The sequence below is a fragment of the Falco naumanni genome, chromosome 7 (assembly GCF_017639655.2).
Source record: "Falco naumanni isolate bFalNau1 chromosome 7, bFalNau1.pat, whole genome shotgun sequence".
Lineage (NCBI taxonomy): Eukaryota > Metazoa > Chordata > Aves > Falconiformes > Falconidae > Falco > Falco naumanni.
The window spans coordinates 62,818,246-62,841,312 of record NC_054060.1 but is presented as its reverse complement, the minus strand read 5'-3'; the positions used below and the strand labels follow the sequence as shown (position 1 = coordinate 62,841,312).

The 23,067-nt window shown below is 34.8% G+C and overlaps 2 long non-coding RNA genes across 2 annotated transcripts; both read right to left on the bottom strand.

Moving 5' to 3' along the window:
* Window positions 1-739: 739 nt before the first annotated feature.
* LOC121091841 lies at window positions 740-13,724 on the bottom strand. Its single transcript, XR_005829055.1, has 5 exons — window positions 13,031-13,724; window positions 11,536-11,695; window positions 4,007-10,287; window positions 3,789-3,852; window positions 740-3,568 (listed from the first exon to the last, which is right to left on the bottom strand). It is a non-coding gene; the product is annotated as an uncharacterized LOC121091841 (long non-coding RNA).
* A 681-nt stretch (window positions 13,725-14,405) lies between these two features.
* Window positions 14,406-23,067, bottom strand: LOC121091859. The gene is made up of 4 exons (XR_005829060.1): window positions 22,951-23,067; window positions 19,432-19,511; window positions 17,845-17,883; window positions 14,406-14,504 (listed from the first exon to the last, which is right to left on the bottom strand). It is a non-coding gene; the product is annotated as an uncharacterized LOC121091859 (long non-coding RNA).

Here is a 23,067-nt window from a genome sequence, read left to right as displayed (position 1 = left end):
CCTTTTCCCCAGGAACTATATGTACCTTAAAGAGCAGAATACTGTATATGAAACAAGGTTCCTGCCCCCAAGATGATGATGACAATAGTTGGGTGCCACTATGCAGATAAAGTTCATCAAGTTTTAAACTGTTACGCAAATATTACATTTTTTAAAACCAATCAGAGCAGGTTTCAAAGAATATAAGGGTATCTATCAATAGCATTCCACATGATATTTTTTTTTAAGTGAGATATCTGTGAAGTTCTCAGCTGATCACTTTCCTACCTTAATATGCAAAGTTGTGATTTATTTGGATAAAGATGAATGGTTCAGTTTATATCCAAGACAGCATTTGGTAAATTATGAATCTGTAATTTATAAAGAAAAAACACAGTAATTTAATTGCCAATATGAACACAATTTGGAGACACAATTACAATTTCTGTAAATGTGGTTCTGCAGGATGTAATGCCCACATGGTAACAGAAACAGTTAATCGTGACATGAAACACGTGCCAGACATGTTTAGAGTTCTCAGTTATACCCACTTGAATTGTTAAAAAGTAAGGCTGAAAAGCTTAGGAAGCAGAGACAAAATACCTGAAGAAAAAACAACAGCAGCAAGAGTCAATGTATAATAGCAAATTTAATAAAAATGAAAAGGAGCAAGTTATTACCAAAGACTGAATACAAAAACTTGCAACGTGAAGTATCAGTATTATATTGCAGAAAAGTAATTGGTCACTATCAAATGGTGAATGGTCATTATTCTTTTTAATGATAAACATATACACCATTAAAGGAAACAAACAATACCAGAAACACTGAAGTCCTGCACAGCTCTTTTTGGATCAATCTGTCATAGTACGCAACCTCTATAGTAGAATACTAACCAACAAGAAGGGTCTAGAGGAACCGCTGCTGCCAAGTCTTGTATTGCATTTCTATACTGTTGCTGCTTAGTATATGCTCTTCCTCAATACAGCCTAATAAGGACAAAAGTTTCTCTTTAAATATAATTTCCCTTAGAAAACTGTACCTACAGAATGAAGTCATATAGACTACTATTCATAATATTAACAGTTTGAGGCAACTAAATATCGAGTTCTTCCATGGTTTTTCTCATGCAAACTTGAAGCAATTATTCAAGAAAAAAAAATGTTGAAAAATAGAATAAACATTCAATTTTATTTCTGAATTTAATAAATCAAATTTGAAAAAACAAAGTCCAGTAATCTATAGCATACAGGCAGATGACTGCACTTGCATAAATTGAGTTCAGTATAATAGAACCCTGTACCAGCTTTGGGCATCACAGAGTTGAATGGAACTCTCTCCAAGTTCCATAGTCTACTGGTGCAGCAGTTTCTGTACAGGAAATATCAGATTTTGTTAAATCCAATTTAAAAGTATAAAAATTCCTACACTAGCAACCTCTTATTTAACATAAAAATCTGAGAAATTTAACTAATGTCACTTGTTTATTTAAAAAAATCATGTACTTATGCAGAATCAGAGTAAAAGTTATCAGAATATTCAGCATAAAACATTATTCAGTTGGGTTATTACCATGTCTGATCATTTCTTTAAAATAGTTATCTGAACTATTTCTAGAAGTCAGAATACTTCTAGAAATACTATTCTACATACTATTCTATGACTGGAGTCAGTTTTCTGGTTAGATAATTTATGAAGTTTGGAAGGTAATATGTACAGATTGCAGGTGCATAAAATAGGTACCTGTGTCCCATTAAAAAAATTAAAAATATATAGGTTTTTCCCCAAGAGAAGCATTAACAGAAATGGTGTTATAAAATGAAATTTCACCCTAAAACAGTATGCATTTTGGGAAAGGCAAACTCTAGAAATACAGTAAAATCTGAAGGTTGGCTCTCACTGCAGGACACACTTGTGAGCCTCCTTAAAAATTATTGTGGCTTGAGGCTGTTAGCTGAAAGGAATGCAGAAACCAACACAAAGCCAAGCTGTTTTGTACTTCATTGTTTCATTCCTCTGCACTTTTCCAAGTCTTCCAACTGCCTCAGCTTTGCATTTTAGCAAAAGAAATGCTATTTACATTATTTAAAGGTGCCTGTTAAGATTGTTTTCAGGGACACTGACAGATTGAACGTGTTCTGCTCCCACAGGGCAATATCAATAAAAAATATCTGGTTCAATCTTGCATTATTAAGCACTCCAGTACCAGGATCATGAACCCCAAAGCAGCTGCTGAAGATTGCTTCTCCAAACAGCAAGTACTGTGTTAAGAGCCAAGGTGTTGCTTCAAGACGGGATGATATCTTTTGCTGTACGATGACATATAAAGGATGAAGTACTTTCAGGTCCCAACCCGGTTATGACTAGCTGTGTGTAATACAGATGTTAAATGACAATGAAAATACCATACTGAAAGTACAACGCATGACCTCTCCACCCAGGTTTCACTAACATGCAGAATTATACCATTGCTTAAAGAATGCCTTTGAAAGCTTTCACAGCTTCCACAGTTAAATTATAGACTTTAAAAATATGCTTTTCGTTTCTGTTTTTTCAGCAATGTTTTTATTCTGTTTTTCTTGTTTCTTTCTAGTTGTACAGGGTCTTGGACTGAAGTAATGGCAAGTTTGTAGCACTATAAAGTACACAGAAAAACATGAGTATTATTGTATAAAATCTTAGTGTCAAATGATAGTTTAATTATAGGAATACATGACTTTTCAATGTATTTGCTTACTATACTTCTGCAGAAATTAAAAATGTATTTATTAGCTTTGCCAGCAGCAAAAACTGAATCAAAAGACTTTCTGTTCATTGTGTCTGTCCTATCTCCAACTCCCTTTAGGAGTGTTGTGTCCTGAGCAAGGTCTCCAAAGAAACACTATGGTCCCCTGAGAACACTAAACAAACACAGTTTATTAAGAGCCTGCATCTTCATTGCTGTGGGACAAAACTTAGATCATGCTGTCATACAAAGGTAAAAGGTGGCAGCATTCAGCTAGTTATCAGTTCTCCTGCTTCTAGCTCACCTGTTGAAGAACTCAGATACTCAGTTTAAAAAAAAAAAAAAAGAAGGTGCTTGATAGAAGTAAAATTTAACATTAGACTTACTTTTTCCAAGTCATCTATAGCTGACTTTAACTTGCCTAACTTTCTTTGTATTGTTCCGTGCCTACAGTAGTGAAAAGTTGAAGGGTGCTCCTCCTTTTCTATTAACATAGTCAGTAGTCTTACTACTTCTTCTAAATCTTCGGTACTAACTGTTGCACCTTCAAGAACAGGCTGTATTGAGTCAACTAGTTCTAATTTTGCTTCTTGAGAGTCTGTCATCTCAGTTCCTTTTGGTAACTCAGCATCCTTCTCCTCAGAAGCAGTCCCACAAGGAGGGAAAGTTTCATCAAACCAGCAGTTCCATACTCCGTTGACACACAGGCAAGCAGAAGTTTCTTTTGGAATTCCACCTCTCACTTTTGCAAACTTCTCAAAATCTAACAAACAAGGGATGCTGGGGCTCTGATATTTTTTGATTGCTGAAGACACCTTGATACTGAATTTATCATGAATAGGGAGCCTTCCCAGAGACTCAGACCTAAGGAAAAAATATATTCAAATTAACTAAATATTCCCAGATATATTAACGATAACAAATTGCAATCTGCCAGTCAACAACTATACAAACAATTATTGTTAGCTCTCTTGTTAATGATAATTTCTTAACTTCTCAGCCATTTATCAAAATATATTATTGAAGCTGCATGTAAGCAGAATTGTTCCAGATTATTAATGTCCCCTGAATGTTCAGCACTTACTTGCAGTTACATGCTTATTTCCTCCAAAAGCTTCTAACTTGGGTTTACAAGGACAGTGCTAAACCTAAGAAAGGACAATATTTCAGAGTGGACAATTACCAGCCTTGTCAAATGATGATAAATCCTAGATGGATAAATATATCAATGACAGAACCCAATGATAGTAGGAAAAGGTCATGAGACTGTAAGAAGCACCACCCAGAGGTGAAAAAAACCACCTGAATTTACAAGGACATTTCCAACATGATCATCTGGGAAAATTCATAGCTTCCAAGATAAGAACCTTCACAAATATTCAATATCAACATCTGCTTTGAGACGTCATAGTGAAAGAAACAGAAGTCTTTAACAGAAACACTTTATCACAAACAATACTAGCCTTGCTAACACAGAAGGGAATACAGAGAAAATATTTTATACATACATATTTATAACACTATGTATCTAATATTTATAATATCTTATACAGAAGGATCCTACTAGGAAAAAAAAGGGAAATTAAATAAAAAATGTAGCAGGTCCATGCATGAATGGCATGCAAAATTGTACAAAGATGAAGATGAAATTCCCTTGGTTTAGCAAAACTGATATAAAAGTCTTAGACAGCAAAGAACATACAGCAAGCACCCTGTCTAAAACAAGACTTTGGAAAAAGGCCACCTTCTCCCTTAGTCACAGCTCACTATACCAGTATATCACACCACTTAAGTATCTTTGATTTTCTTAAGAATAAACCTACTGAAAGGTGCCTAAAAGTAGAAAAAGAAGAAGCTGAATGGAAAACTGGCCTTAAGGACCAGGTCTGAACATCAGCGTAAGTACAGTGTGGACGCATATGACTGTACACAAAAATAAACAACACTTGGAATCTTTTTGCAGGTCACACTTCAAGCATAAGTGTTTAAGAAATATCAAAAAAACTAGCAAGAACATTAATTTCTTTTCTCTCTCTTTTTTTTTTTTTTTAAATACTTGAATATTTGCTAAGGCACCCTATATCTGAAGTGCTTAAATAATAAATACTGGGAAAGTATTTAGAGTGATACATGAAAACAAAAGGTAAAAAGGAAACTTACTTGTTTGATGTAATCTGTGAAGTTCATGGTACAAAGGTGGTTAGTCCAGTCGGTTTACTAAGATCTTAGAATTTCCCCCTTGTCTTTCAGAAGAGGTTTGATGATTTTAATCATGCATTTATCCTTAGATAAAACTTCTGTTGTTGCACAAAGCACCACCATTTCAATTTAAAGTGCAGTAAATGTTAAACGTTCTAAAGATACCCAAGCAGCAGGGTTTTTTTCTTTGCATTAAAATTACATATATTATTCCTAAACAACTAAACTATGATTATCTAATTGCAGGGGAATATTAAATATTAAAAAGACAAAACCTGTAATTAGATAACAATTACAAATGAAAATACATTCTTTAAAAAGGCAATACACATTAATAAAAAAAAAAAAACTTTTAAGAATCTTTGGGGGTTGACTTAATTTCTTAATCACATCTAATTTTCTAGGGTTTATTATTTTCTTTGATTTCTTTCTTTTCTTCTTGGGAAAACAGTGTATTTAACCCCAGCCTTTTGTGGTTGCTCCACAAGAACAATGTCATTCTCACTGTCCTCTTGTCCAGTCAAAGTAGGTGTTTTTTCTACTGGTATGTCTGTCTGCATTGACTGTGAATCACCACAGATGTGGTTCAACAGACTTTTGGTAGGGGATCTTTTCCCAGTCTCTGGCTCAACCTCTGGCTCAGCTATCCGTTGCTTCATAGCCTTCATGCTGGTTTTGAAATTAGCTGACATATTTAACATAGTTTCATCTTTGAAAGCAGTCATCTCCAGAGCTGAGACTGATCTTTTAATCAAACTTGTCTGATAAAAGAAGGAAACTTAATTTATTTAGATGTTCATTTGAAATAAGATTTATATATCGCATTTCCTTAGTTTTAATGGATTGGATTTTATTTTATATAAAAATGTGAAGAAAAAAAAAGTGACATGGGGACTACACCGTTGAAAAAAATTACAGTGTTTAATGGGAAAAAAGATCTGCATACCTTAGGATGTGTCAAAGCAAAGAGATCTGAAACGTTAATTCAAAGTTATTTGAAGCTCATGAAGAGCTAAAATCAATCTTCTTGAAAAAGTATCACAAGAATTTTTCATTAAATACCCCCAGTCCTTGTAGGCAAGTTAAATTTTAAAATCAAAAATGTATGCCACTGGTGGTGACATTTACAAAAAGATGAACTGAGGTATATTCATGAACTCAGAAGAAAAGACATGAGGACTCTGTAAAACGTTTGGAAGTACAATTGTATTATATGGAAACACAGTCAATATCTGAATAGAATTATGCACACTCATACTTTGTGCCCCATCCCTGGATCACCTAACAAAATCAAATCCAAAAAAGTAACTTTATCCTCTGGTGTTTAATTGTTATTAATTATTAAGCAAGCATTATTTGCAATAACAATGTATTGCTTCTCTGGCTTTTTGTTAATTCCAGTTCACTAACTTGCACTATAATGCTAGATATAACATATATTTATCAAGGAAATTAAAATGCAATTTCATGTTCACTGCCTGAAAGAGGGAAACACTTACTAGTAATAAATAAAATAAATGAAGCATTGAATAATTTCTAGTTAGACTCAAAGAAGTACTTTTTCAATGCTTGGTTACAGACATCTGCTAAGAATTAATTAGTATCTTTTTAGCAAGACACTGCAGCAGCCTTTAGTTTGTTTTAATAATAATTTAAAGCACTCCATTGAAGTAAATAAATATCTTTCTTTTTTTCATTTGTGGTAATTCATTATAACCTGTGAAGTTTTGAAAAGATTAAAAAAAAATCTCAGCGTCACAAGTATGATGTTTTTCTTTAGGTAATTCTATATTTTAAAAAAAAACTAAGATTCATACTGATTTATTAAAAAGATGAAACTCAATGCAAAGCTATCATTTATCACAACATGTATCTATTATCAGCTGTCATTTACCACCAAATCAAATAGTTTGACTGCAACTTGCATAAAAACTGAATTGTTATTTGGTAACTTTTAACGAACTACTCACTCTTTTACTAAAGGATTATTAGCTGAATTCAACAAGACTACTTCTATTTGGACATGAAGCTAGTATTTTAAAAATCAAGCATCGATGTTTATTTTATTTATCATTGTATACGAACTGCTGCCACGCTTCATGCCTGTCTAAAATAACATGGTCACAACGTTTTTAGCAGGTCTTTATGGACTATACAGAAGTTTTAAATAAATGCATAGTCCTCAAATTCTTACTCAAAATCAAATTTGTTAATAAAATATTACTTGTATAATGCTATCAAAATAATCTTTGCACAATTGTGAAATTTGCAGCTTATTGCTGGTTTATGGGGTTTTTTTGTGAAACGGCTAACGATTTAAATAGCCACAAAAGTACATAGCATTTCACAGACTGGAAACTTGACAACATTGATGCCCTGATATGTCTGAAATCCAAGGACCTGGTACTACAAATCTTTGCTCAGGTACCTTATTCCACTCATTTCAGGTTACCTAGACCACAGACCTATCTCCATACACTTATCCCCATCCAAATACCTGTAAAGTTAACAGGGGTTCTCATTGCAAAGCTATGTTCTCCTATTTAATGTAACCAATGCATTTGAAAAAGACCTTTGAGATCCTCACTTTTGCATCTGATAGGAAAATATTAAGTTCAATTCAGTTCAGTGGAAGAATTTCTTCCACAAAATGAGAGTTCAGGAACAAATACTAGTAAATATAAAATACCTCTGAGCTCCCACTGACACAAAAATCAGGCAAGGATTGGCATCTTTTCAGTAAACTTTTTGTCTATAGATAAAATAAAAAGCAAAATAAGTCCGAATTATTCTGAGCCTAATATGAACAGAGCTTTCAGATACATTCTGCTTTTAAAAGCAGAGACTGCCAAACCTAGAGCTAATGCCCAAAGAAATCTGCATTTTCACTAAAAAAAAAAACACCTCACTTTTGCAGAGTGAAGGACTGCATTTTGTCTGGATATCTGGATGTCTTAAGCCCATTCCATTGCCAGATGTCCAAAAACTCAAGACACATTCAACATATTCATACAGATCAATGCTAAAGAGCAAGCACAGTGACACCTGCGTATGTACTGTACATGCTCCAATCTCAGAACACACTGAACATGCCATACTGTTGATCACCTAGTGAATTTACTGCATGTATCAGAGTCTTTCTAATGAACATGTTTCAACCCAAACGTTTCCTAAAATTGTCATAGTCGCTGTGCATTCAATGGCATTAGTCACACAAACATTTGTATCTTGGGAATCCCAGACAAAAAAAATGGTCACATAACATCACCACAACCAAAATTTCCAATGAGAATATTACTTATTCCTGAGAACCCATATGTGCTTCATCTGGTTTTAATTGTTTTTGTTAACAGACCTACTTGTACCATAACAACAATTTGCTTTTTCAGTAAAAGACATCCCCAGGAGGTCCACAATTAAACATGGAATAAAATACAATATTTTAGTAACTGCAGACTTTATTACTTCCAATTATTATATCTAAGGGCCCAGTCAACCTATAGGCAAAGGACTATCAGCACTTTTCCTCTCTGCTGGGCAATTCCAAATCAGTATGTAGTTATATATACAGCCACAACCTCTCTGTGCCTGAAGTCAAACATGATACAAAATTCCAAATAGTTTTTAGCCAAACACTATTTTAAGCTTCTGATACCAGAGGACGTAGATGTGCAAAGCTGATCACAGAATCCCTCCTTTTTGACATACTAAAGATTGTCCTTATTATTTCGAGCCAGCTCCTGCAAGAAACATTCAAACCAGCAAGTTCCTTTATCATAACCAGATTTACCTTTTTGTTCCACATCCATGTCATCTACAAGTCACACACTCTTGAATGACATATTCTCAGATAGCCAGTCACTATAAAAAAAGCTTCTTTCAAGGACAAAAGCAAGCGTGTCTTTCCCAGCATGTTTCACCTTCAAATAGGAAACACATTATCAAGCAGATCTTAACTGCATTAATAGTCCAAACTTGCAGACGGAGCCCTAAATTTTAATATAAAACAGTGCCTCCAAGCACTAAATTATACCTGTGAGCTCAGCTGCAGTAATAATATGCTAGCCTCAGTTTGCCCTTTTCTGGCTGCAAATACATCCACTCATGCATTAATTTTCCTCGGTTCCAGCTGAGGTCTTAACATTACCCAGTTGGTTCCAAGGTTTCAGCCGTGTTTTAGCTATGAGAACATTCAGTTGAACCTCAGATTCTCCGGTAAGATTTCCAGCTTACTTCCCATGGGATTTGGGTAAGCTTTTACCCACTTCCACCTCTCAGATCTATTCACTTGAAATAGCTAACCTTATGTAAACACATATAACACCACCATCATTAGGTACTTCAGGTTCTCTGTGGAGCCTGCAGCTCTCGCTTCCTACATTGCCTCCATGAACTAGATCAACAGTGGTTTAGGTAGTTGAGATTCTGTATCTGGAAAGACAGACTCTGTATCTGAAGCTTAGAACCACACTTCAACATTTCACTTGCAAATCACCTGCATAGAATTTTTTGCCTATCCTTTAAAATTACATTCAGAGAAATTCTGGATTAAAATACTCACACACTAGAAACATCTCTTTTCCTCTGTTCTGCTTCAACTCGCAGTTTTTTTAGATGTCTAGGCATAGTGAAACCACAACATAGTAAGCCACTCCATTAAGATATGCCATATTAATCAAAGCCTATTTGATTTATATTTATAGTGCTATAACAATGCAAAATAAGAAGCATCTTTAAAATATGCAATGTCTCTTTCCAAGCAGTCTCTAGTTTCAGAACAGTGAGATTTAGCATTTTCCAATAAAAAGAACAACAAATAACTAACATAAAATTGTTTCTAGAAGTCAACTACATAGAAATATTTTGTCTTATGACTAAGTCTTCAGACCATGAATTCTTTTGCTAATCTTAAATTTTAGTGTTACATTTTTTAAAAAATTGTACCGTAATACACACCAGTCCATAACCATAGAAATCATGATCATCTTGCTCAGCTTCTAACTCTTCATGATCACTGAAAAATTCTTCAAATATATCTTCAATAACATTGCTCTGAAATATTAATGTTTTCATATTTGAATATGTGCAATACCATTATTTTGGTCATACAGAAAACATAGTAACAGATAAATAAGTAAAGCCTATAAGGTATTTGAGCTAAAGATTTATGATGATCAAGACCAACACCACAGAAGCCAATTTTCCTAGGCTTCTGATGGAACATGTTTTTTAATATGACCAAGAATTACAGGGTACAAACTGAGGAAACTGATTATTGCTAACTGATTCTCTAAAGTTTTTACCTTTAGCTTTGGTAATTTATGTCAGGTCACAGTAGTCCGTGTAGTAAGAAGACCACAACTCTCAATTTGGACATAGTAAGGCTAGGAGATGGGAAACTATGTCAGATTTATTCCTGCTATGAATTAATCCATGCATAACTGTGCTTTATCTCTTGCACAGGAGTGTGAACTGGTCATGAAATGCTAGTTTCTCTGTAACCTTTGCTGTATGAAGGTGCAGAGTGCTACAAATATGGGCATACAATAGACATGCCCTTTTGCATGAACAGCTCATCTCTCACAATAATCACAGTGGAGAATTTATACACAAAACACTTCAAAAACAAAAACATTGACATTTTCTAGAATGGACTTTGTTAAATATAAGAAATATTGTATTACATTTTAATAGAAATCAATGCCAGCATAGCATATCAGAAGAAAAACTATGCGAAAGTAGCTTTCAGCATAAATGTAAACACATTAATCAAGATAGTGTATTGACAGATGGTAATTAAGAATACCTACTACCAGAAACTTTAGTATTGTAGAAAATTAAGCAATACTATTCAATACATAGTATTACAAATTGTACAATGACATATGTACTGTGCTTACAATATACAGAAGTGTTAATAAGGTAGCAATACAAAATACACCTATTACAGTTAACAAATATAATGTCAGAAGATGTATATTTCTGCAAAAGATGGGAACACTAAAAATACATTTAAAATATGTACTTCATATGTAGGAAATAAAATTTCTTTTAATGAACAAATTGGAGCAGAAAATTTTGGTGGAGCTGGAGCCCAAAACATTTTTAAAGCCTCTGGATAAATGGAAACTTTCAAAACCAATACAATTCAGTTGTCAATTAACATAAACCCGGCTGATAAATGTCTGTACTGAATCTGAACTATTAGGTGATAAAATGCTGCTTTCTGCTAAACATGATTTTGTCAAAAACAATCCCATAAAATACAATGAAATCCTGAGAGGCATAGGGCTCCACAGCCTGAATGAACTACCTGGTTTGCTCTTTAGTGGGTTTTTTTGTTATTAATCTGCATATAGCATACTTTATTATTTCAGAGAAGGAATTAAGAACTGAGACATAAGGTTTCAGAACAACACTCCCCAATTGATGAAAAAACTCCATATACATTTTTATATTGCATATTGTCAAATGCTGAAGAATCAGCAGAACTTTATTTCCAAGGTGTTCTGGCTTTTTGTTGCATGACACATTAAAAAAAAAAACCCACCACTTTTTTCCGCCCTGGATTTTGTGTCTTTGTTTGTAGGACTGTGCATATACAGCACTCATTTATTAAAAGTACTTCTTACCTTCCCTCCTAACAGTTGCAGCTGTGGCTTTTTAAGACAATGTTCAGCTACTTTTTGGCATTCAGTTGGATGTTTTGATGTATGAGGGGGAAGAAAGTGAATCCCATCTGTCCAATTATTCTAGAATTACTGTGAAATTGGAACTCCTTCATAAAAAATTCTGTAGCAATATAAGAGATTAATAAATTACTCTGATTATGTGTCAGAAATAGCTTGGTTGTTACAAACAAAGAAAATTACATAAAATTTAAATCAAATCAGAAATAAATGATGAATATTTTTTTTTGTTTTTCTAAACTAAAGACTGAAATGACTTAATATACGATGGAAATCTGGTGTCATATTCATAATTTTTGTAGTCACATCCCAAATAATTTTAAGATTAATTTCATGATCGCATCCATGGCATATGTTATAGAAGTCACAAGAAAAATATAACACTAAGCTCTAAATTACTATGAAATGCATTACATGCGTAACTTCATACATAGCAATTACACCAGTCAAGTGCTGGGCTTACAGTTAGATATACTTAAATGCCAAGGAGAACTGATTTCAGCAAGAATATCTGGCTGGTTTTGAACAGCACCTTATGTGATTACTTGGGAATTGGATTCAGACTATTTTTTGTTTGCACTTTTTTAAAATAAATCAATCTATGGCAAACGTTGCACAAAAAGAAAAAGTTGTTTGAAGTAATTATACACCCTAATTTCCTATCTGTCTACAGTTTCAGTTTCCAAAACCAGTGAACACTTTACACAACACAGTAACTCATAAGTGTATTTATATATGCATATGCGTGTGTGTATGTATATATATAAAAAAAATCTTGCAATAACTGATCTACCTCTATTTCCTTTGTTCCTGGCACTTTTAAAGGGAAATTCAGCTTTAAAGGATCTATTACTGCTACCAAGCTGGTAAAACTATTTTAGAGATTAGTAGCAATGACTATTAACATTTATCAATTACACAGATATTTTACAGGATTTATAAAATTTTAATGAATATTTTTTATTTAACAGAGAGTAGAAATTAAATTTCTATTTTTTCTTCCTGTACCTTGTTTTATAGTGCAATAATTACCTAATTTTTCACTTATACAGTCCTTACTGTACTAGCAATTACAAGCACAGAATGCAATGAATGGTGAAATATGTAACATGCATACAAAAGAACAAGGAAAAGCACTCAATTTCATGTATTCAAGTATCCATATATGTATGTAAATTAAAACGTACATTACATAGAACACTTGTCTTTTTGCAACACATTGGCATATGCCAACACTGACATCTACTGGTGTTAGTGAGGCTTGGGGTAGCTTTTTTGTACACGAAATTAATGAAGTTTCTTTGTGCATTCCTGGAATTAAAGTATGTAACTTCTGTTACTTGCAATTTCACTGTCAAAAGTATATGTACTACAGTGGACTTGATTCTCATTCATGGTAATTGCAATGTATTTCCATTTTAAGACCTATTTAACTTACCAGAATACTGTGTGAAGTGAGGAGCCTCAACATAACTGAGAACCAGCCATTTGATTTAGCAAATGAAATGCCTTCTGAAGTACATTTGGACGTTAGAAAGGAATTCATAAAATGTAGCACTAGCCCAGAAGTTGTAGTTCTTAAACAGAGAGAAAGATTGTAGATCTGGGAGTAGTTCTTGAACACTTTCTGGAATTTGCTTTCTTCAGGTGGAAGCTTTGACAAAAGACAAGAGAAATGTCAAGAGAAGAAAAACAAGAACTAATGACTTTTGACAAGTGTTTGGTCTTCTAAGTTTTTCTTTAAGTATCTAGTGGTGTATTGAGTTTGCGTGGCAAGGTTTTGGTAGTGGGGGCTTCAAGGCTGGCCTCTGAGATAAGTAGCTAGAAGCTTCCCCTGTGTCCAACACAGCCCGTGCCAGCCAGCTCCAAGACAGACACACTGCTGGCCAAGCCCAAGCCCATCAGCAACAGCAGCAGCACCTCTGTGATAACACATTTAAGAAGGCAGGGGGGAAAACCTGCACAACCGCAGCCAAATTGAGGAGTGAGACTGAGAGAGTAACAACTCTGCAGACACCAAGGTCCGTGGAGAAGGAGGGGGGAAAGGTGCTCCAGGTGCAGGAGCAAAGATTCCCCTGCAGGCCATGGTGAAGACCATGGTGAGGAAGACTGTGCCCCTGCAGCCCAATGAATGCCCACAGTGGAGCAGATACCCACCTGCAGCCTGTGGAGGACCCCACACCAGAGCAGGTGGATACAGCCAAAGGAGGCTGTGACTCTGTGGGAAGCCCGCACTGGAGCAGGCTCCTGGCCAGACCTGTGGCCCCATGGAGAGAGGAGCCCAGGCTGGAACAGGTTTGATGGCAGGACTCATGACTCTGTGTGGGGGCCCCAGGCTGGAACAGTCTGTTCCTGAAGGACTGTACCCTGTGGAAGGGACCCATGCGGGAGCAGTTTGTGAAGAACTGCAGCCTGTGGGAAGAACTCACATCAGAGAAGTTTGTGGACAACTATCTCCCGTGGCAGGGACCCCACGCTGGAGCAGGGGAAGAATGTGAGGAGCCCTCCCACTGAGGAGGAAGGACTAGCAGATGTAAGGTGTGATGAAATGACCGGGACCCCCATTCCCCTCACCCTCTGGTGGGGAGGAGTTAGAGAATTCGGGAGTGAGGTTAAGCCCAGGAAGAAGGGAGGGGTGGGGGTAAGGTGCTTTTAAGATTATTTTTTTTATTATCCTACTCTGATTTGATTGGTAATAATTTTTTGTTTCCCCTCAATCAAGTCTGGTTTCCCCAGTGATGGTAATTAGTGAATGATCTCTCCCTGCCTTTATCTCAACCCTCAGGCCATTCATTATATTTTCTCCCCCTTGTCCAGCTGAGGAGGGGAGTGGCAGAGCAGCTTTGGTGGGCACGTGGCATCCAGCCAGGGTCAACCCACCACGCGTGGTTCTGACTCTTCAAGATGGATGTCTGCATAAAAGAAATGTCAAATGAAATTGCACAAGATACAAAAAAGTATAAAACAATCAAAATATTCCTTAGCATTTGGCTGTTAAAAGTGTTTGACATGAACAATGTAAAAAGAGCGATCCCTTTTTTAGGGCACTTTCATCGTAAATTGTTTTCAATTCCAGGAGTTTTATATTAAGTAATTAACTGTGTATTAATGCAAAACAACATTCAGACTTCTCATTTCTGGAAGAGAGAATCAACATGCAGCAAGCTCCAAACAATAATAATACTGATCTGATAATATTCTGTTTCCATCTGCTGGTAACTGTAAATCAGAATGTCTCAGGGAGATGCAGGCATTCCTGCAGGAAGGAATCTTAACAAACATAACATGAAGCTAAAAATCCCATTAAAATTTTTGTAGGGTATCTGCCATGAACAGGTTTGACTATCCATATGTAATCTTCATTAAAGTACATCTAGGTTAATACTTGTCCTCATGGATAAAAAAGTCACTTTTTTAACTCTTAGACAACTGATGCCTGCAGAGTATGCCAAGATCAAACAGGAGGGCAAAAGCAAGGCAACTTTGCTACTTGATGAAATAAACAGTCAATCCCAGGAGAGAGTTGCAGCTGACCTTGGGAAGTTTACATCTTGATAAACTGATATACCCTGGTCCATAAGACATGAGCGAAAATATGAATGAAAAGTTAGACATATTTTTAAGCCTGTGGATATTTTTCATAGCAAAGACAAGACTTTAAAGCAAGAAAATTATTGCTTTCTTGATGTGATCTACCATAAAATCAGACCACTACAGGCTTCTTTGGACTTTGTTACAGTCAAACAAGATTCTTTCACAGAAGAACTCAGAACTAGTACCAAAAAAAAAAATATATCTGTCACTATTTAAACAGTTGACAAAGTCTTTGAATTTTAACGTCCACTACGCAGGAATCATGCTTACCCCCACATCGATTATTTGCATTTGTGATATTATCTAAGTGGGGGGAATTGGTCAGTAATGAAATGTGAACAGCTTAAATGGGCCTAAATTAGTGTCAGGTAAATTATACCTTTGACCTTCAAGGCTCACATAAGGCAACCGGTTTTAAAAACAGACGATGATGATAGATGATGCCACTAGATGGCAGTGCTCCAAAGAATTTCGTTTTCTCGATTTTGAGGATTAAACAAATTCAGCAAGGAATTTTGGTATGGGCTTCCTTTTAAACTTTAATTCTCTTTTATCTCTGGGGAATGTAGCTCTCAATGTAAAAATTTCTTCAAAAAAATTTCTACTGATTCATAAAGCTCAGACTCACTCTCAATTTCCTCAGCCTGTTGGCTACTTCTTGAAAACCAAACTGTTCTCCTCTTCAAATCCCATCCTCCCATACCTTCTAAAATTCATCTCTCCTAGTCCTGCTCCCTCAGTTTCCCAGGTATTTCAAGGTATTCTGTCCTCTGCTCTCTTCTTTTCTTTCTCTGCTCTGTTTCTAGTAATGTACTAGTCAAAGACCACGTACAGATTTCCTCTCCATGGCAATGAATCACGGCACGATTCATCACTCTGTTCTGCACCAACGAAAATATCAGATGACCTTCCTCTTAGGGATGTCAAGCTGTCAGTGCTAGCTCAGCAAGGCTGAAAGATAAGGATCTTATGAGCCTTTCCCTTTTCAACCTTCATGGCCTCCCCACTACTTACTTTCTTCATCACTATGGCTAGCATCCCATCATTCACAATATTCTAAAATTATTTTTCTAATCTCTCTACAAAACTAAAGTCTGGTATCTAGTTTTGTATCTTACTTACTGCAGTGTCCATTTCTTTAGCTTGGCCAAGCATCACTTTATTCTGTTCACATTCATTTGAAGCGCTACTGCAAAGATCATAGTTGCTTGCTTTGAACGTTATCCCATTCTTTGAAGTAACAGAAAAAGAGAAGCTCATTCAAATACAAGATGCTCTTCTGCTTTCAAAGCCTTCACAGCCTTTCCTTCTTTTGTCATCTCTAGATCAGTAAAGCACTAACTTCTATTTTTGTGACTTCTGACTCTGTCATTGACTTCCTAAACTTGGGTTTTTTTCCTTTTGGAATGTCTTTTTACCCACTTTCATGCTACCTCACACACCTGAGAAAAGCTCACTACAGCCATCAATTTATTCTCTCAGAATTTCCTTAAATCCTCTTCCACCATCACCTACAAAACAATTAACAGCTGGGTTAGTGGTATGATGAAACCCCTGCTTACAATGCTGATCAGTGTCCTTATTCTTATTGAGTCCTTATATGCTCTGTCAGCATCTGTTCAACAGACAGAAAATGCTGCTGAATCAAAAACAAACACTCCAGTAAGGTCCATGAATGATATTCATATGTAACCCAAACTCCTGGCAACAGCAGAAGCTCCCAAAAAACAAAATAAAACATCAGGACCTAATCCTGTACCCTGAAATGATGTCATCCTTGATGGTCAGGGTAATCTTGACTACATCAAAAGAAATCAATTACTAAAAACGTTCATAAAGCAATTTATGGATTCATATTTTAAGGTCAGGGAGAAGCCTCATGATTACCCAACCTGACCTTCTAAATACGACAGATAATAAAATTTTATCAATTTTCCTGCATTAAGCTCACAATTTGCTGGGTGAAACTCAGGATATATACCTCAGAAAGAAATCCAGTTATGATTTAAAGTCAGTAAGTAATGCATAATTTCAGAAGCTGCTACTTTCATTCGTATAGCTACTCTCAATTTGTCTATACTGAAACATCAACTACTTGGTCTGTTATGTTTTCATTTGGCAAATTCTCTTGCATGAGAAACTGCATGCTGCAGGTATAACATTCAAACCAACTCTATATCTCTTGTGTAAAACCAACATCATAATCTTCTAAAAAGACTTAATACACAACTGGTATTCAAGAAAAAGAGAGATTGCATACAGGAATCGACACTTCTGCTTGCTCCCCTAGAATGGTATTTGGAACACTCTGTTAAGTGCATTAAGTGCACAACATTTCTACAAACTTTCACATGGAACAAGAATCACAGATTTAGCAGAGAGGAAACCTGCTGCCCGCTCTGGAAAGTAGATTTTTAGGGGCTGCAGGCAGAAATTTCCCTTCATTTCAAATCCAGAACATGGAGCCCTCTTCTAAGTGTGGATACTTCCATTCTTTCAAGGAAGGGCAAGTGGAGGGGGGTTGTTGGGGTTTTATTTTTTTAAGACAGGAAGAAAAGCAGAGTGGTGATTTCCACCTCTTTATGATAATTCATTACTGAAGTACAGAGCCAGGAAATGAGAATTTGTTCCTTATCTGAGGATTCAGACTTCACTTACCATTAGATTATTTGACCATTCTGGGTACAGGAAGTTGTGCTGTTGAGCAGAAAAGAATGCAAAAGTCATGCAGCCAAGAGAGAGAACAAGTGGCAACATGACTATCTCAGTTGTTAGAGCACTAACCTGGAACAGAAAAGCTCCATATAATATTTCTAATCCCAAAACTTTTTTTTCTATATTATTGCTAATGTCTCGCCTCCTTTGTTTTAAGGTAAACATTTAATTTAAAGTTCAGAGAGCATTACACAGACATCTTCTGTTGCTTATCTTTCAAGACTGTAAAGCTCCTTTCAGAGTTACTGCTTTTCAGGATACAATCTCCCCTTCTACAAAGGATGACCCTAATTCCCTATTCTTATCCTTATGACCTTGCATTTGGCTGCACTAAAACGCATGTTTTTCAAGTGAGCCCAAGTTAACAAGCTACACAAATTGCCCTGTAAAACTGACATAGCCTTATCCTTATTTACCACTCCACCATTCTTTAGATCACTACAGACTTTATGGGCAATAATTTTATATTTCTGGAGCTGGTGATACACAGAAACTACAAGTAGCAAACTGCCAGTTCTGAAAAAACATCAGGAAAACCTTGAGAGTATTACAGCTCCAATTCTGAACTTGTTGATGTTACTATATAAACTAGAAAAGCCCAAAAAAGCAAAAATTTAACCAAAGTAATAAGCAACGAAAAAAGAATATGCTTCATATTCATTCATATGCAAAACACACCCAAAGAAAACAAATTTAAAAACCCAAAGATTTAGGAATTCACTGTCAAATATAAAAATTTGTAATATAATAACATGATAGAACAGAGTAGGCTTATTCCAAAATCCATTTATATTTCCTCACTACATCTTATAGAACACATTTTTTGACAGATCTCTTTTTACTTGTTGCATCAACCTCAGAAAAATTAACTATTATGCATCTTGTTCTACTTCAGCTCCTCATCCATTAAAGATGCAGGATCTTGCAGTTATCACATGACTACCATTTACATATGCAATTAATACTTTTGACTACAAATTCATCTAGGTCCCAGTTCTGCATGTGCTTAACTTTGTGCATGTGTTGAGCTCAACAGAACCACACTCAGTTACTTAGTTATGCTTGTTCCTAAGCGCTTGTAGAATCAGGACTGAGGTACAGTGGGTGTGCTCTTTAAATATTTTACTATTGCAGGATCCTGCATTCACAGAAAGCCTACTCTTATTTGCTCAGTATTTCTTGTTATTTCAATGGGACCTCTCATGCAAGTAGAATGAAGTATAAAAATTCATGTATCCAGAACCTAAATTGTGACATATAACTGAAAACATGTCTACAAAATGCAGTTTATTTTTAAAAACAAGCAATACATTTTACATCCTAAGCAAGAGAGAAACCTTTTAGTACCCTTGTTCTAATTATCTTAAAACACGTCTACCAAATAAGGCGATTTTTTCAGATCTTTTTCTTTGCCACTTCCTTGAAACTACTAAATACTGAAACACCATTAAAGTTATTTCTCAACATATAATCCTTTAACTTACAAAATTAATTAAAACATAGTAACTCTGAAAATAATTAAGTTCATACCTTTTCCTTTCAGCTTGCTCTTTCAAATAAACATATTTGGAACACATTGGTTGGTTCTTCCTCCTTATTGTCCATGTCCTCTGTTGTAAATAAGACATTGTGACCTCTTTTGTCCAAAGTATGATAAACTCTAGAAACCAGCTGTAAATAAGAAGGCAATATAAAACTAGGAAAAGCAGTACATAGATGATGAATGCCTGGATAATGTTTACCTCTAGAAAGGAAAACAGGGAAATGAGAATCTTAATATCCATTCTTTACATACTAAAGTACATAGTTTATCAAATACTACATCATGACATACATCAGACCATAGGATATAAACTGTTAACATAAATACCTGGCATAAAGTGCCTGGTAATTTCTACTAAAAGTAGAGAACATTATTTAGAAAAGAATAATGGGTAAAAGCTAAAATATTGGTAATAATTTTAAAGCAAAAAAGAAGTGCAGTAGTCACAATTTTACTTTCCCAACTTAAGTAGAGCTTTCTTTCACTTGCTGCACCAAAAATGTAAGCCAGGTAATGGAGATTTACAGCATAATTTGGGTATGTAGATAAATGTTGTTAAAATGTTACATATACATTCATCTGTAAATTCTCCCCCATGACAGGATACCTTGTAAATACCCTAAAAACTCTGAATTAGTTTTATGATATGCTATCATTTGAACTTCTTCCTAGTTTTTGAATTCAGGTGTTGATTTTGGAGGAAACACTGGGTCTTTGACTATCTTTGTAAAGTTAATAACTAAAAAAATCTACCATTTACCCCTCCAATCTAGAGTAGTACTGAAGGTGATGAAAGTCTATTGACTTCCACAGACCATGGATCAAATTTGGAAAACAGTCTCCAGCTACTGTATGAACTCTACAAAGTTAATAAATGTCTAACATGCAGAAGGTTACAACGTGAAGAGCAGTATATCGAAAATGTCTGAGATGGAAAAATCTCAGAAATGGTTCCCCAAATATAAGCTATTTTAATTAAAGTTTATAAGTGCCTTCATATTTTAAGAGAAAATCCCAAATGAAAATGGTTAAAACTCCACTTTGAAATTACACTGGCTTAACTATTTTTCTGAGGTTCTCCTGAGACAATGACACTTTCAACAATTTGTTTTTTTCTTTTACTGAGAACTATGCCCTATGTTATAAACACATATTATAAAGGGTCAATCAGCAAGTATTACAAAATAAAATAAGGAAAAAACACATGATTAATTTATCATGCAATACATACTAAAGTTACAAAAATAATATTTTATATTTTCTTATGTTTTTTGAAAAATTACAGCAAAAAAGTAAAAGAAAAAATCACATATGCAAAGAAAAAACAAACAAGAAAATCAGTATAATAACACAAATTTGACTCACAATCAAGAAATTATCCCAACAAGTATATACCAGTTACATCTCAGTTACATTAACATAGTTTGAGTCCCTAAGTTTATAGGCACATGGCAACGCAACAGGAAGGAGGTTCATTAAGTCTTTTAATTAAAAGTCCTTAAAATATTTTTTTCCAAGGCATACAACTTTAAAATATAGAAAAAAGGCTTGTTACTTTATGCTTCAACAAGATAGTTTCAGCAGATCTTAAAATCAAAGTCTGAGATCAGTGGCATTTTTGCCTGAATGAAAACAGAATCGAGGTTATAAAATAAAATGTGGAAGTTAAACGTAAAAATGAAATATCTAGTTTGAAAAGCAACACAATCACACAATGCAAGAGACTGATTAGGATTTAAGGCATGCTTAGAGCACTCCATTTAAAGCAAAAGCTAATATTATGGTTTTTTAACTAATTGAATATATTTATATCATAAATGGAAATAAGTAACTTTTGGAGTGCAAAATCAGTGGCCAGTGCTTTTATAAATAAATCACATTAAATTAAAATTAGAAAGAACTATTTCACACTATTTTTTTTACGCAATAGAGAGTATATAATCTTCATAAATGTTTATAGTAGTTTACCTCAGGATACTCTAACACAGTTTACTTTCTCTGAAATGCAATTACCACACACACACACACACAAAAAAAAAAAAAGAAAAAAAAGATGGCAAACAGAAACAATGACAGGCAAAATAATTTCAAAATTTTCTAGGAACTTTCTCTAATTTTTTTGTCATTTAATTTAAACAAATAAAAACAATTTGAATGTTATTTTAATTGCATTATCATTACTGTACTATAGAAGTTTATTATTTCATTGAATGAACTAACTGAATGCTTTATCAATGTAAACTGAAATATTTGGAGCATGCTGCAGGTAAAGGTGAATGTTTTTACAGCACACACTCTCCTAAAACAGACTATTTATCATTCTTTGGAAAAAGGGGACATGAAAAAACAATACTATGTGTGTGGCCTACATTACCTTCACTTAATGCACTAAATAAGGTTTTTTAGAAAATCGTGCAGTTTCTGCACCATTGATAATCTGACAGTAAGTATTTATTGAAGGTAAAACACTCATTGTCTGTTGACACTATTTGTTTTAATATATAATCTTGCTAACCAAATGATCTTTAAGCAATGCAGATAAGCAATGGCATGCAAAGGGTCACTTAAATGCCGATTTGACTGTTTTATAAACTTAAGCATTCTTTTCCCATGACTATTCTCAGCTACTTAATTGAAAGTATTATCCATTTACAAACTTTAGGCCTGCCATAAAAAGGCTCTCTTCTGTATCCAATAGACCTTTCAGGACCCTAAGAACAACAAAAGCTAATAATTAAAGCTACTCTTTTTTTTCTCATTTTTTTTTCTCCATAGAGAAGTGAAGAAGTAACCTATGGTACATCTAAACAAAGCTATCTATAAAGCTCTTATTAGCAGTGAAGGCCATAAAACTGAATAGTCTCACTTGACATGGGTTGGACAGGATCAGTTAAATTAGGACACGGTCTGTACTACTTTTGTAATCTCCACTCCTACTACAGAATGACAGATACAACCTATGACAAGAGCAAGGTAATAAGCAGTTGTCCTTAAATTACAGCTCTCCATGTAAAATCTCCTGAATTTCAGACAAGCACTGACTGTAATACAAATTCAAGTTAATGAATTTTTAATACATCTTCTCTATTTAAAGATGATGACTTACAGCTGGCATTGCTTATATTAAATTTGTGGTATTTTCCATTGTTTGTTTTTAATTATTTTGATTAGATTATGCTTGGAATTGTACGGACAAATTCAACCCCCGCATAAGCAACTTCAGTTTCTGCCGCAGTCAAAAGAAGTTTCATCTGCATACAGCAGGACTGAATAGGCTCTCTGGATGTTAAAAACCATAAATCAGAACCATTTCAAGGAGATAAATAGCAGATTAAAACTAGAAATACCAAACTAAACTTGATAATATAAATCAGAAATTGCTACTGTTCAGATCCAAATTTGGGAGGAGCGGCATTATTTCTTCTCCAAACTTATCTGTTTGCACTAACAATTTAATATATTTTCAGTATTTTTCTTATAATAATGAAATAAGATTAAAAAATTACTTGACATTTGAAGCCGGAGGAGACAAAGATTGTTGCAAGTCATGTTCCTCTTGCAGGTCTTTCTGAACTTCATCTGGTTTAGTTTTTGAAATTGCTTTTCCTTCCACCTGTAGCACA